Raw genomic sequence first — 10,545 nt, 5'->3', positions numbered from 1 at the left:
TGAGCCATAGCACCAATTCTGGTTTGCTGAGTGGTTTACTGGAGATAAGAGTCTCACATAGTTTCCTGCCCGGGCTGGCTTTGAACCGTGATCCTCAGATCTCAGCCTCCTGAGTAGCTGGGATGACAGGTTTGAGCCACTGGCGCCTGGCCATACCTTTTTATTTTTTTTTTTAAACAACCTCTAGACATTCTAGTTACATAGCTGGCTTTGCTGTTTTACTACTCTTCTTGTTTTTGCCTTTTACTGGATAGTAACATTCTCAGTTTGGAAATTGCTGTATTCTGTCATAATACATTGTTACTGTTTTGCTACAATCATCAGTCCTCATATATAACATATTGCATACAATGCTGTATATACTATGTAGTGTGTATGCAATATCCATATACTACCTATATTATCTAATAGTTTATATAATGCATTATATACATATTATATACATATATTGCGTATATAACATAAAACAGTATATACTACAGATAGCAGATACACTACATATAGTGTATATATACTATATTCTATATACACACTATATAGTAATATACAGTATGTTATATAGTACTTATAGTAATATATATTACGTACTATATATTGTGTATCATAATATAGTATATACAACCTATATACTATAGTACTACATATACTATACAGTATATATACAGTATATACTAATACTATATATGCCACATATAGTGCTATGTAAACTACATTAGTATGCATACTATATAGTATATACAATATATGTTACTATACACACTACATGGAGCATAGATAGTAAATTCTAAAGAGTACAATAGTGCACAATATATATTATGTATAGTAACATATACCATATATAGTATATGGAATATATACATATACATTGCATATTGTGGTATATACATTATATATGTGTATAATACACTATGCATGACATATAGTATATATTAGCATATAATGCCACTTATTTAGCATAGAGCAAACTCCTCTCTCCTGCCAAGGGTATTTAACAAACCACTTTCACCATGCTTAAGCTGTTATTAATTAATCAAGGTGAATTGATTGATGGTGTTGATCACTTGCAGGCTGATGGCAATAATGATGAAGACAGAGTTCACCTTCTAGAAACACTGGCCTTCGCTTAGTTTGCACAGCTGAAGACTGCTAGTTAGTTTCCTCTTTCTTTCCCTCTTACTGATTGTTGTATCCCCGCTGGATGAGGCATACATTTCACTGCTTTCCTCCCTGAGGCACAGGAGGCCCTTGGTTCCCATTCATCCAGCCACAGGTGCACCAGCCGTGAGAACACTGCCCAGCAGGCCGGGCGGCTCCCCACAGGGCTGCTACCAGGTGGTTGCTGTTGTCTTTGCTCCGTGGCTCTCGGTGAGTCAGCGCTGGAGGGCTGTGCTGGAGCCTGGCACCAGGAGAGGGCTCTTCCTTGTCTTCCTTGTGCTCCAGGGAGGCACACACAGAAGTGGAGAAGGGAGAGGGGAAACGGAAGCCCTGAGTCAGCAGGGCGGAGAGGCCCAGAGAAGGCGGGGAGGCCGGCAGCAGCAAGGACTGGAAAGTTAAACAGGGTGAAGGAAGTGGAGGCCAAGAGCTTTTGATCTGTGGTGGCTCAGTGGCTTGAGCTGACTCATGCATGCGCCAAAGCCAGGGGCTTTTATCTAGTTCTTTCTTCTGGTGTGTTTGTGTTTTACCATTTGAGCCACAGCGCCACTTCTGGCTTTTTCTGTGCATGTGGTACTGGGGAACTGAACCCAGGGCTTCATGCATGCTAGGCGAGCACTCTACCACTGAGCCACCTTCGCAGCCCATGAGTCCATTTCTTTTAGGACCATGTCCCTCCCTTCCTTCCCTCTCTCCCCGTTTTCCCCTCCTGTGCCCACCCACAAATCGCACAGTTCATTTTCCATGTTGTCTGGTGAGGACCACGGCTTCATTTGTTCACCCTCTGTCCAGTTCTGTGCCCGCTCCCCCTTCCAAACACAGATAAATGAGCAAATAAGACATAATGAACACAAGGCCTCTGGTCTCCATTTTGTGCAGTTCGTTTGGGTAAATATTTTCGATGATCAGAGGCACACAGGCCTTACACCTTTGTATTTCTCCCCTAAGAGCGCCCTCCTTTTGTCTATGTGTGACTGTCTACAGTCCTGTGTATTTTAGATCTAGCTTGTGCACATGAGAGAAAACATGCAGTTTGTGTCTCTGAACTTGACTTACCTCGCTTAACATGATTTGTTCTAGGTCCATCCACTTCCCTGCAAATGACATTTACTTATTGTTAATTATTCTTTTTAATGGCTGTGTAAAATTCCATTGTGTATAGGTACCACGCTTTTCTGGATTTATGTCCTATCTTTTAAATGAACCTGGCTTCATGGAATTATATGGTCATTTCTCTGTTCTTTGAATCCCTAAAGAAATGAATTAGCACACCACTAATTGGAACATTTACAATCTTAGTCATTTTTGTTGAGCTCCTACAAGCCAAAGCAAAACCTGTCAGCTAACTCTCAATTATTTGAATTTTCAGTTTGTGTGTGTGTGCCAGTACTGGGGCTTGAACTCAGGGCCTAGGTGTTGCCTCTGAGTCTTTTTGCTCACTGCCAGTGCTCTGCCATGTTAGACACACACAGCTCAACTTCTGGCTTTTTGAAGGTAAGAGTCTCACTGACTTTCCGGTCCTGGCTGGCTTTGAACTGCTCTCCTCAAATCTCAGCTTCCTGAGTATCTGGGATTACAGGCATGAGCCACCAGCACCTGACAACACTGGGATTCTTCTAATGCTCTCTGTAGTGATGATTCTAGTTGAGGTGCAGGAGTGATCTTGCTTAATCTGCAAATGATTGACAACCAGGTAATGTGAGTGATTTTTTAAATACAAGGCCGTTTGGATTATTACCATTCTCATGATGGGAAGAAAATGTGGAGCAGAATACAAAGTTTGGGTAAAAGCCAAAGCAGGTGAGTGTGTGTGTGTGTGTATAAATTATGTGTAATTCTGAAGCACTGTTACTAAAACTTCATTTCCTAGGTAACAAGATGTTTAATATGGATCTAGTGTGCAACCTTTCTCAAGTGGATTCAAGAGGTGGAAACGAAGGTCACACACAGGAATAAGGAGACATCTTGAAGAATTTATTCTGATTTTTATTGCCAGTAGAAAGTCAGACCTACCTTCCTTCCTTCCATCCTTTCTGCCTCACCCCCCCCCCCTTTCTTTTTGGTGCTGGTCCTGGGGCTGGAACTCAGAGCCTGGGCGCTGTCCCTGAGCTTTTCTACCCAAGGCTAGGCTCTACTTGAGCCACAGCACCACTTCTGGATTTTTGGTTTTATTTTCTGGTTCATTGGTGATAAGAGTCTCATGGACTTTCCTGCCCAGGCTGGGTTCGAACCACGATCCGATCTCAGCCTCCTGAGTAGCCAGGATTATAGGTGTCACCACCAGCACTTAACCCTAAAATCTATTTAGTTTTTAAATGCTTTAGCATTATTCAAGTTTAAACTTGGGTTAGTGACATTTCTGTAAACATTTTCTTATTGTGCATGTAGCACATCATTCAACTCAGGAGTAATGTTTCTAATAAAAAGAATTTCAAACTGTCAAAATGATTTGATATTTCTCTTCTGCAGTGAGGTAATCAGGCAAAAAATAAATAATTTTTCTTCTGCAGTGAAAGCATTCATATTGGATAAGTAATTTGAAAGTGAAATGAGATTTTTACATAAACATTTTACAGTTTTATGCACTAATCTTTCTTGGCATTTTCCAGGAAAAAAAATCATTACAAAAATTATGCACATATCAAAAATATGTATGACAAAGTAGTTATTGGTACTTTGACTTAGGGAAATAATGAAATCTTGAGAAGTATAAACTCACAACTCAGTGAAGGAGGGCAGCAGGAAGGGCAGGGAGAGGAGGGCAGGGAGAGGAGGGGGAGGAGGAAGGGCAGGGGGAGGAGGGCAGGGGGAGGAGGGCAGGGGGAGGAGGGGGAGAGAGGAGGAAGAAAATGAGCAAAGGGAGGAAGAAAAGAGGAGGAGGAAGAAGCAGCGGTAGAGGAGGAGAAGAGAAGGGGGAGGAGGGCAGGGGGAGGGGGAGGAGGAAGGGCAGGGGGAGGGCAGGGGGAGGAGGAGGAGGAGAGGCAATGGAGTCTGAGCAGCTGAATGTCCAGCTGAGCTCCTGAGGACAGAGTGTCCGCCATGTCCAGGCAAAAGTCCTTTGAGTGCTAGGCCCTTTCTTGTTTCTCTGTTTTGTTTTGTTGTTGGTCATGGGGTTTAAACTCAGGGCCTGTGCACTGTCCCTGAGCTCTTTTGCTGGCGCTCTACCACTTGAGTCACAGCGCCACTTCTGGCTTTTTTTAATGTGTGTGATTCACTGGTGATAAGAGTCTCATGGAGTATTTCCTGCCTGGGCTAGCTTCAAATGGTGAGCCTCAGATCTCAGCCTCCTGAGTAGGATTACAGACGTGAGTCACAAAGCTTCACAGTAAACCAGGGAGTGGCTTGTGGTGCCTGTTCCTTATACCTAAAAGTCCCCTCCTACCACAAAAAACACACAGTAGTGTGACATGCTTAGCAGCAAGTTTCTTAGGACTGACATTTTAACACCAGCCATATATTGTCGGAATGAATGAGAAAAAGAGCTTGAGCCAGATACCGATACTCACGCCTGTCATCCTGGCCACTCAGGAGGCTGAGATTTGAGGATTGTGGTTTGAAGCCAGCCTAGACTCTTTTCTCTAATGAATGAAATGGCGCTGTGACTCAAGGGGAAGAGCACCAGCTTTGAGCAAAAAAAAAAAAAAAAAAAAAAAAAGCTCAGGGACAGTGTTCAGGCCCTGAGCTCCAGTCCCAGAGCTGGCACAAAAAAAAAAAAAAGGAGCTAAGAAGGAAATTGTATTTTACCACATTCACTATCTCTACCAACAGTAATTTGGGTGTCCTATTTCTAAAATATTATGTTGTGACATTTTTAAGGCTAGAATGAAAATAAGAGAGGGAATCTTGTGAAAAAAGTAGCGCTGTGGCTCAGGTGGTAGAGCACTGGCCTTGAGCTGAAGAGCTGAGGGACAGCGCCCAGGCCCAGAGTTCAGGCCTAGACCGACCAAAAAAAAAAGGTACGTATCCTGTCAATGATTTCACTGGTCTTACTGGTGCTCTTTGCCCCTACCATCACTTATGACAAGTGGTGTGTGTGTGTGTGTGTGTGTGTGCGTGTGTGTGTGTGTGTGTGCGTGTGTGTGTGTCCTGGGGCTTGAACTCAGGGCCTGGGGGCTGTCTTGAGCTTTTTCACTCAAGGCTTGTTGCTTTACTCTTGAGCACCACTTCTGGCTTTCTGGTGGTTCACTGGAGACGAGTCTCATAGACTTTCCTGCTCAGCCTGGCTTTGAAGGTAGTTCCTTGGATCTCAGCCTCCTGAGTAGCTAGGATTACCACATGAGCCAACACAGTCTGGCCACTAACTTTTAAAAACAAAAATGAAAAATACAAGGGACATCACATTCTGATACCAGGAGAAATGGACAAATGGACAATTCCCTTACCCTTGCTTGTTTTAGGGCAATTTTCCCCCCAGAAACATATTTATTATACCTGCTTTCTTGGTTGACTGTGTTTTTACTCAGTGCATTTCAGAATATCTTTTAAAAAATTTTTTTTTGTTTTTTTTGTTGGTCATAGGCTGGAACTCTGGGCCTGGGCGCTGTCCCTCAGCTCTTCAGCTCAAGGTGAGCACTCTACCACTTGAGCCACAGCGCCACTTCCGGCTTTTTCTGCTTATGTGATTCTGAGGAATCGAACCCAGGGCCTCCTGCATGCAAGGCAAGCACTCTACCACTGAGCCACCTTCCCAGCCCTAGAATATCTTTACCTGTTTTCTCAGTTAGCAAATTTGTTTGCTGGAAAATCCACAGTGAGCAGAAACAGAAGCAAACCTCAGGTCTTGCACAACCGAATTTCTAGTCAAAGAAGACATACATTGCAAAACCTCTAGGGTAAGCAACGGTGACAGGTCCTGTGGGAACAGACATAGAGAAGAAGGTTCTGGAATAAAAGTTGCTTCTTAAAAAAAAAAAAGTAGCTTGCTGGGAACTGATGGCTCACACCTGTAATCCCAGCTACTCAGGAGGCTGAGATCTGAGGATCACAGTTTTGAGGCCAGCCTGGGCAGGAAAGTTCATGAGACTCTTATCACCAATGAACCAGCTGAGGGACAGTGTCCAGACCCAGCGTTCAAGCCCCACAACTGACAAAATAGAATGAAAGAACAAAGAAAAGAAAGAAGGAAGGAAGGAAGGAAGGAACGAAAAAAAGAAAATGAGAGACAGGGAAGAAAAAGGAGAGGAAAAAATGGTGGGAGGGAGGGAAGGAGGAAAAGAGATAAAAGATAAAAGAAAGGAAGGAAGGAAGAGAAAGAGAAGAAAATGAGAGACAGGGAAGAAAGAGGAGAGGAAAAAAGGGAGGGAGGGAGGGAAGGAGGAAAAGAGATAGTTGCAAGGACGAAAGGAAAGAAAAGAGGGAGAAAGAAAAAGAAAAACGTTAGAGGAAAGGTAGGCAAGGAGGTGAAAAAGACAGAGAATGAGAGAAAGAAAGAGAGCTAGGTTCTGGTGGCTCATACCTATAATCCCAGCTACTCAGGAGGCTGAGATCTGAGGATCGTGTTTCAAAGCCAGCCTGGGCAGAAAAGTCTGTGAGACTCTGATTTCCAGTGAACCACCAAAAAGCAGGAAGTGGTGCTGTGGCTCAAGTGGTACAGCATTCCCCTAAGTTGACGAGCTCAGGGACAGTGCCCAGGCCCTGAGTTCAAGCCTTAGGATTGGCAAAAAAGAACCAAACAACAAAAAAATCTGGAAGTAGAGCTATGACTCAAGTGGTGGAAGGCCAGCATTGAGCAAAAAAGCTCAGGAATAGCACCCAGGGACAGAGTTCAAGGCCCAGACTGGTGCTCATGTGCACGCACGCACACATGCGTACACACACACACACACACACAGAGTTATTTAGGAAGAGCTGGGCTCTGTGGCTCTTCCCTATCATCTTAGCTAGGCCAGCCAGGGCACAGCGTTGTGAGATCCTATCTCAACCAGTGGGCTGGGCATCACAGCATATGCCTGACATCCCAGCTATCTGGGATGGAGGTCAGAAGTCCAGAGACCAGGCGTGGTATCTAAACAGAATAGAGCAGTAGATGTATACATAACAGAGGATTTCTAGAGGTCATCAAAGTACGTTATCATTAAAAAATGGATGTCTCCCCTAAAAATAAAAAGTGCCCACAAAGTAATCTTTAAATAAATGGATGTTTATTCATTTAACAAAACCTGCCCACTACCAGACATTTTTCTAAATTCCGTAAGAAGTGATTTATTGGTGAGCTGGGTTAAAAGCTGATTTTACAAGATGACCCAAACAGACTGACAGGATTAGAGCACTCTAAATAAAGATCTAGGCTCAGGGGTCAGAGGGTGCAGAGATGCTTTCACTCAGCAAGCCACCATATGATAGAGTGTCTTATTTAGGTCAGACATTTCAGTGTTAGCCCTAGAAATTTAGTAGCAAAGTACACAAAAACCCCTGTTCCTCAAGGGTTACAATTTGGTAGAACAAGAGAGAGATCAGAACACAAATTAGGTTCATACATTTGCGGGTAGCAAGTGTTCTTTAGTTTTCAGTAAAGCAGGATGGGAATATTTGGAAACTGTATTTAAAATGACTTTTGGGCCAGGCATGTAGCTCAGTGGTAGAGTGCTTGCCTAGCATGCATGAAGCCCTGGGTTCGATTCCTCAGTACCATATATTCAGAAAAAGCTGGAAGTGGCGCTGTGGCTCAAGTGGTAGAGTGGTAGACTTGAGTTGAAGAGCTCAGGGACAGCATCCAGGCTCTGGGTTCAAGCCACAGGACTGGCTATAAAGACATAAATAAGGAAGACCTTATTTTCAAAAAAGTACCTTAAGCTGGGCACCAGTGGCTCATGCCTGTAATCCTAGCTACTCAAGAGGAGGAAATATGAGGACTATACTTCAAAGCCAACCTTGGCATGAGACTCTTATCTCCAATGAACCATCAGAAAACTGGAAGTGGTGCTATGGCTTAAAGTGGTGGAGTACTTGCCTTGAGCAGAAAAGCTCAGGGACAGTGCTCAGGCCTTGAGTTCAAGACCCACAACTGACAATTGACAGAGAAAGAGAGAGAGAGAGAGAGAGGGAGGAAGAGGAGAGAGAGAGAGAGAGAGATAGAGAGAGAGAGAGAGGGAGGGAGAGAAACACTGAGCCAGGTGGCAGTGACTCAGGAGGCTCAGATCTGAGGATTGAGGATCAAGGTTTAAAGACAGCCTGGAAAGATAAACCATAGAGACTCTTTAATTAACCAGCAAAAACTGGATATGGAGGTGTGGCTTAAATAGTACAGCACTAGCCTTGTGTGAGAAAGCGAAGAGTGCTAGGCCCCGAGGTTAAGACCCAGGACCAGCACAAAATCAAAACAAGACATAAAACATGTTTGAACAAAGACTTAAATGGTGCCAGAGGGGGGACAAATTGTTTCTGCTCAAGCACTGAAACTGGGATTTTCTTCTTCTGTGTGTGTGTGTGTGCCTGTACTGAACTCAGGGCTTTATGCTTCTTCTTTTTTTTTTTTGCAGAAGACTGGTACTCTACTACTATGGCCACAGCTCCACTTCCAGCTTTTTGCTGGTAATTGGAGGCAAGCGTCTCAAGGACTTTCCCTTCTTGGCTGACTTTGGAATTGTTCTGACTAGTTGGGATTACAGGCAGGAGCCACTAGTGCCAGACTATAGCTTGCTCTTTCTTTCTTCCTTTTTCTTTTCCTTTCTTAACCAACTTCCTTCCTTTCTCCCTTCCTCTCCGCCCCCCCCCCCCCCCGCCCCTCACTCTTTATCTTTCTTCCAGTCCTGGGGCTTGAACTCAGGGCCTGGGCACGGTCCCTGAGTTTCTTCTGCTCAAGGCTAGCACTCTACCACTTGAGCCACAGCTCCATTTCTGGCTTTTTCTGAGTAGTTTATTGGATAGAAGAGTCTCACGGACTTTCCTGTCTGGGCTGGCTTTGAACCTTGATCCTCAGGTCTCAGCCTCCTGAGTAGCTAGTATGATAGGCGTGAGCTACCAGCTAGCATTTTCAAACAACACCAGGGACCAGTGTGCTTATCTGAAAGTCTGGGAGGGAGAAACAGCTCAAAGGCAGAGGAAGGGAGAACCATACATTCTAAGATGTTATGCAGGATTTTGAGAAGGACTTTGCTTTTATGTTAAGTGGCTATGGAGTTGTTCAGAACAGCTATACCAATTGAGTCACAGCTCCCCTTATGGCTAATTTGTGGTGGTTCATTGGAGATCAGAGTCTCATGGATTTTCCTGCCCAAGCTGGCTTTGAAATGCAACCTTTAGATTTCTGTCTCTTGAATAGCTAGGATTACAGGCATGAGCCACACGAGCACCTGGCTAATTTTTTGTTGTTGTTGTTGGTCATGGGGCTTGAACTCTGGGCCTGGGTGCTCTTCAGCTCAAGACTGGTGCTCTACCACTTGAGCCACAGTGCCACTTCCAGTTTTCTGAGTGGTTTACTGGAGGTGGGCTGGCTTTGAACTGAGATCCTCAGATCTCAGCCTCCTGAGTAGCTGGGATGACAGGCGTGAGCCACCAGTGCCCGGCTTTGGCTCAATTTTTTAACCTCTCTAGATTACTTCATCTGCAAAATCATGTAAAAAAAATCACTCTTAACTCCTCAGGCTGTTATGATGATTAAATGATATGTGGGCAGCATTTAGCAAATACTTGGCATCAAGCAGGCCAATTCCTTTCTCTTCCTTGTCTGTCATCTGTCTCTTCTGCCTCCTACTTGGTGCCAGGGGGGCAGGGAGACGGCTGGATTGTGAAGGTGTGAGAAGTTTCATAAGGCTTTCCTTAGCTGACTGCCGTCCTCGCAGGGTTCAGTGACTGTGTCTGCTCTGTGTGTGTGTGTGCATGTGTGTCTGCTGTGTGTGTGCGTGTCTGTTCTGTGTGCCTGCTGTGTGAGTGTGCATGTCTGCTCTGTGTGTGCACGTGTGTCGGCTCTGTGCGTGTGTGCGCGTGTCTGCTGTGTGTGTGTGCGTGTTTGTGTCTGCTCTGTGTCTTCTGTATGCGTGTGTGCCTGCTGTTTGTGCGTGTGCTGTATGTGTGTGTGTCTGCTCTGTGCGGTGTGTCTGCTGTGTGTGTGCCTGCTCTTGTGTCTGCTGTGTGTCTGCTGTTTGTGCGTCTGCTCTGTGTGTTTGTATCTGCTCTGTGCGTGTGTCTGCTGTGTGTGTGTGTCTGCTGTGTGTGTGTCTGCTGTGTGTGCGTGCTCTGTGCGTTTGTGTCTGCTGTGTGTGTCTGTGTGTCTGCTGTGTGTGTGTGTCTGCTGTGTGTGTGTGTCTGCTGTGTGTGTGTGTCTGCTGTGTGTGTGTGTCTGCTGTGTCTGTGTGTGTGTCTGCTGTCTGTGTGTGCTGTCTGTGTGTGTCTGCTGTGTGTGCGTGCTCTGTGCGTGTGTGTGCGTTTGTGTCTGCTGTGTGTGTCTGTGTGTGT

Source organism: Dipodomys ordii, unplaced genomic scaffold, assembly GCF_000151885.1.
Source record: "Dipodomys ordii isolate 6190 unplaced genomic scaffold, Dord_2.0 Scaffold81, whole genome shotgun sequence".
Classification (NCBI taxonomy): Eukaryota; Metazoa; Chordata; class Mammalia; order Rodentia; family Heteromyidae; genus Dipodomys; species Dipodomys ordii.
The sequence above is the reverse complement of the archived record's forward strand: the minus strand, read 5'-3'. Positions refer to the sequence as shown.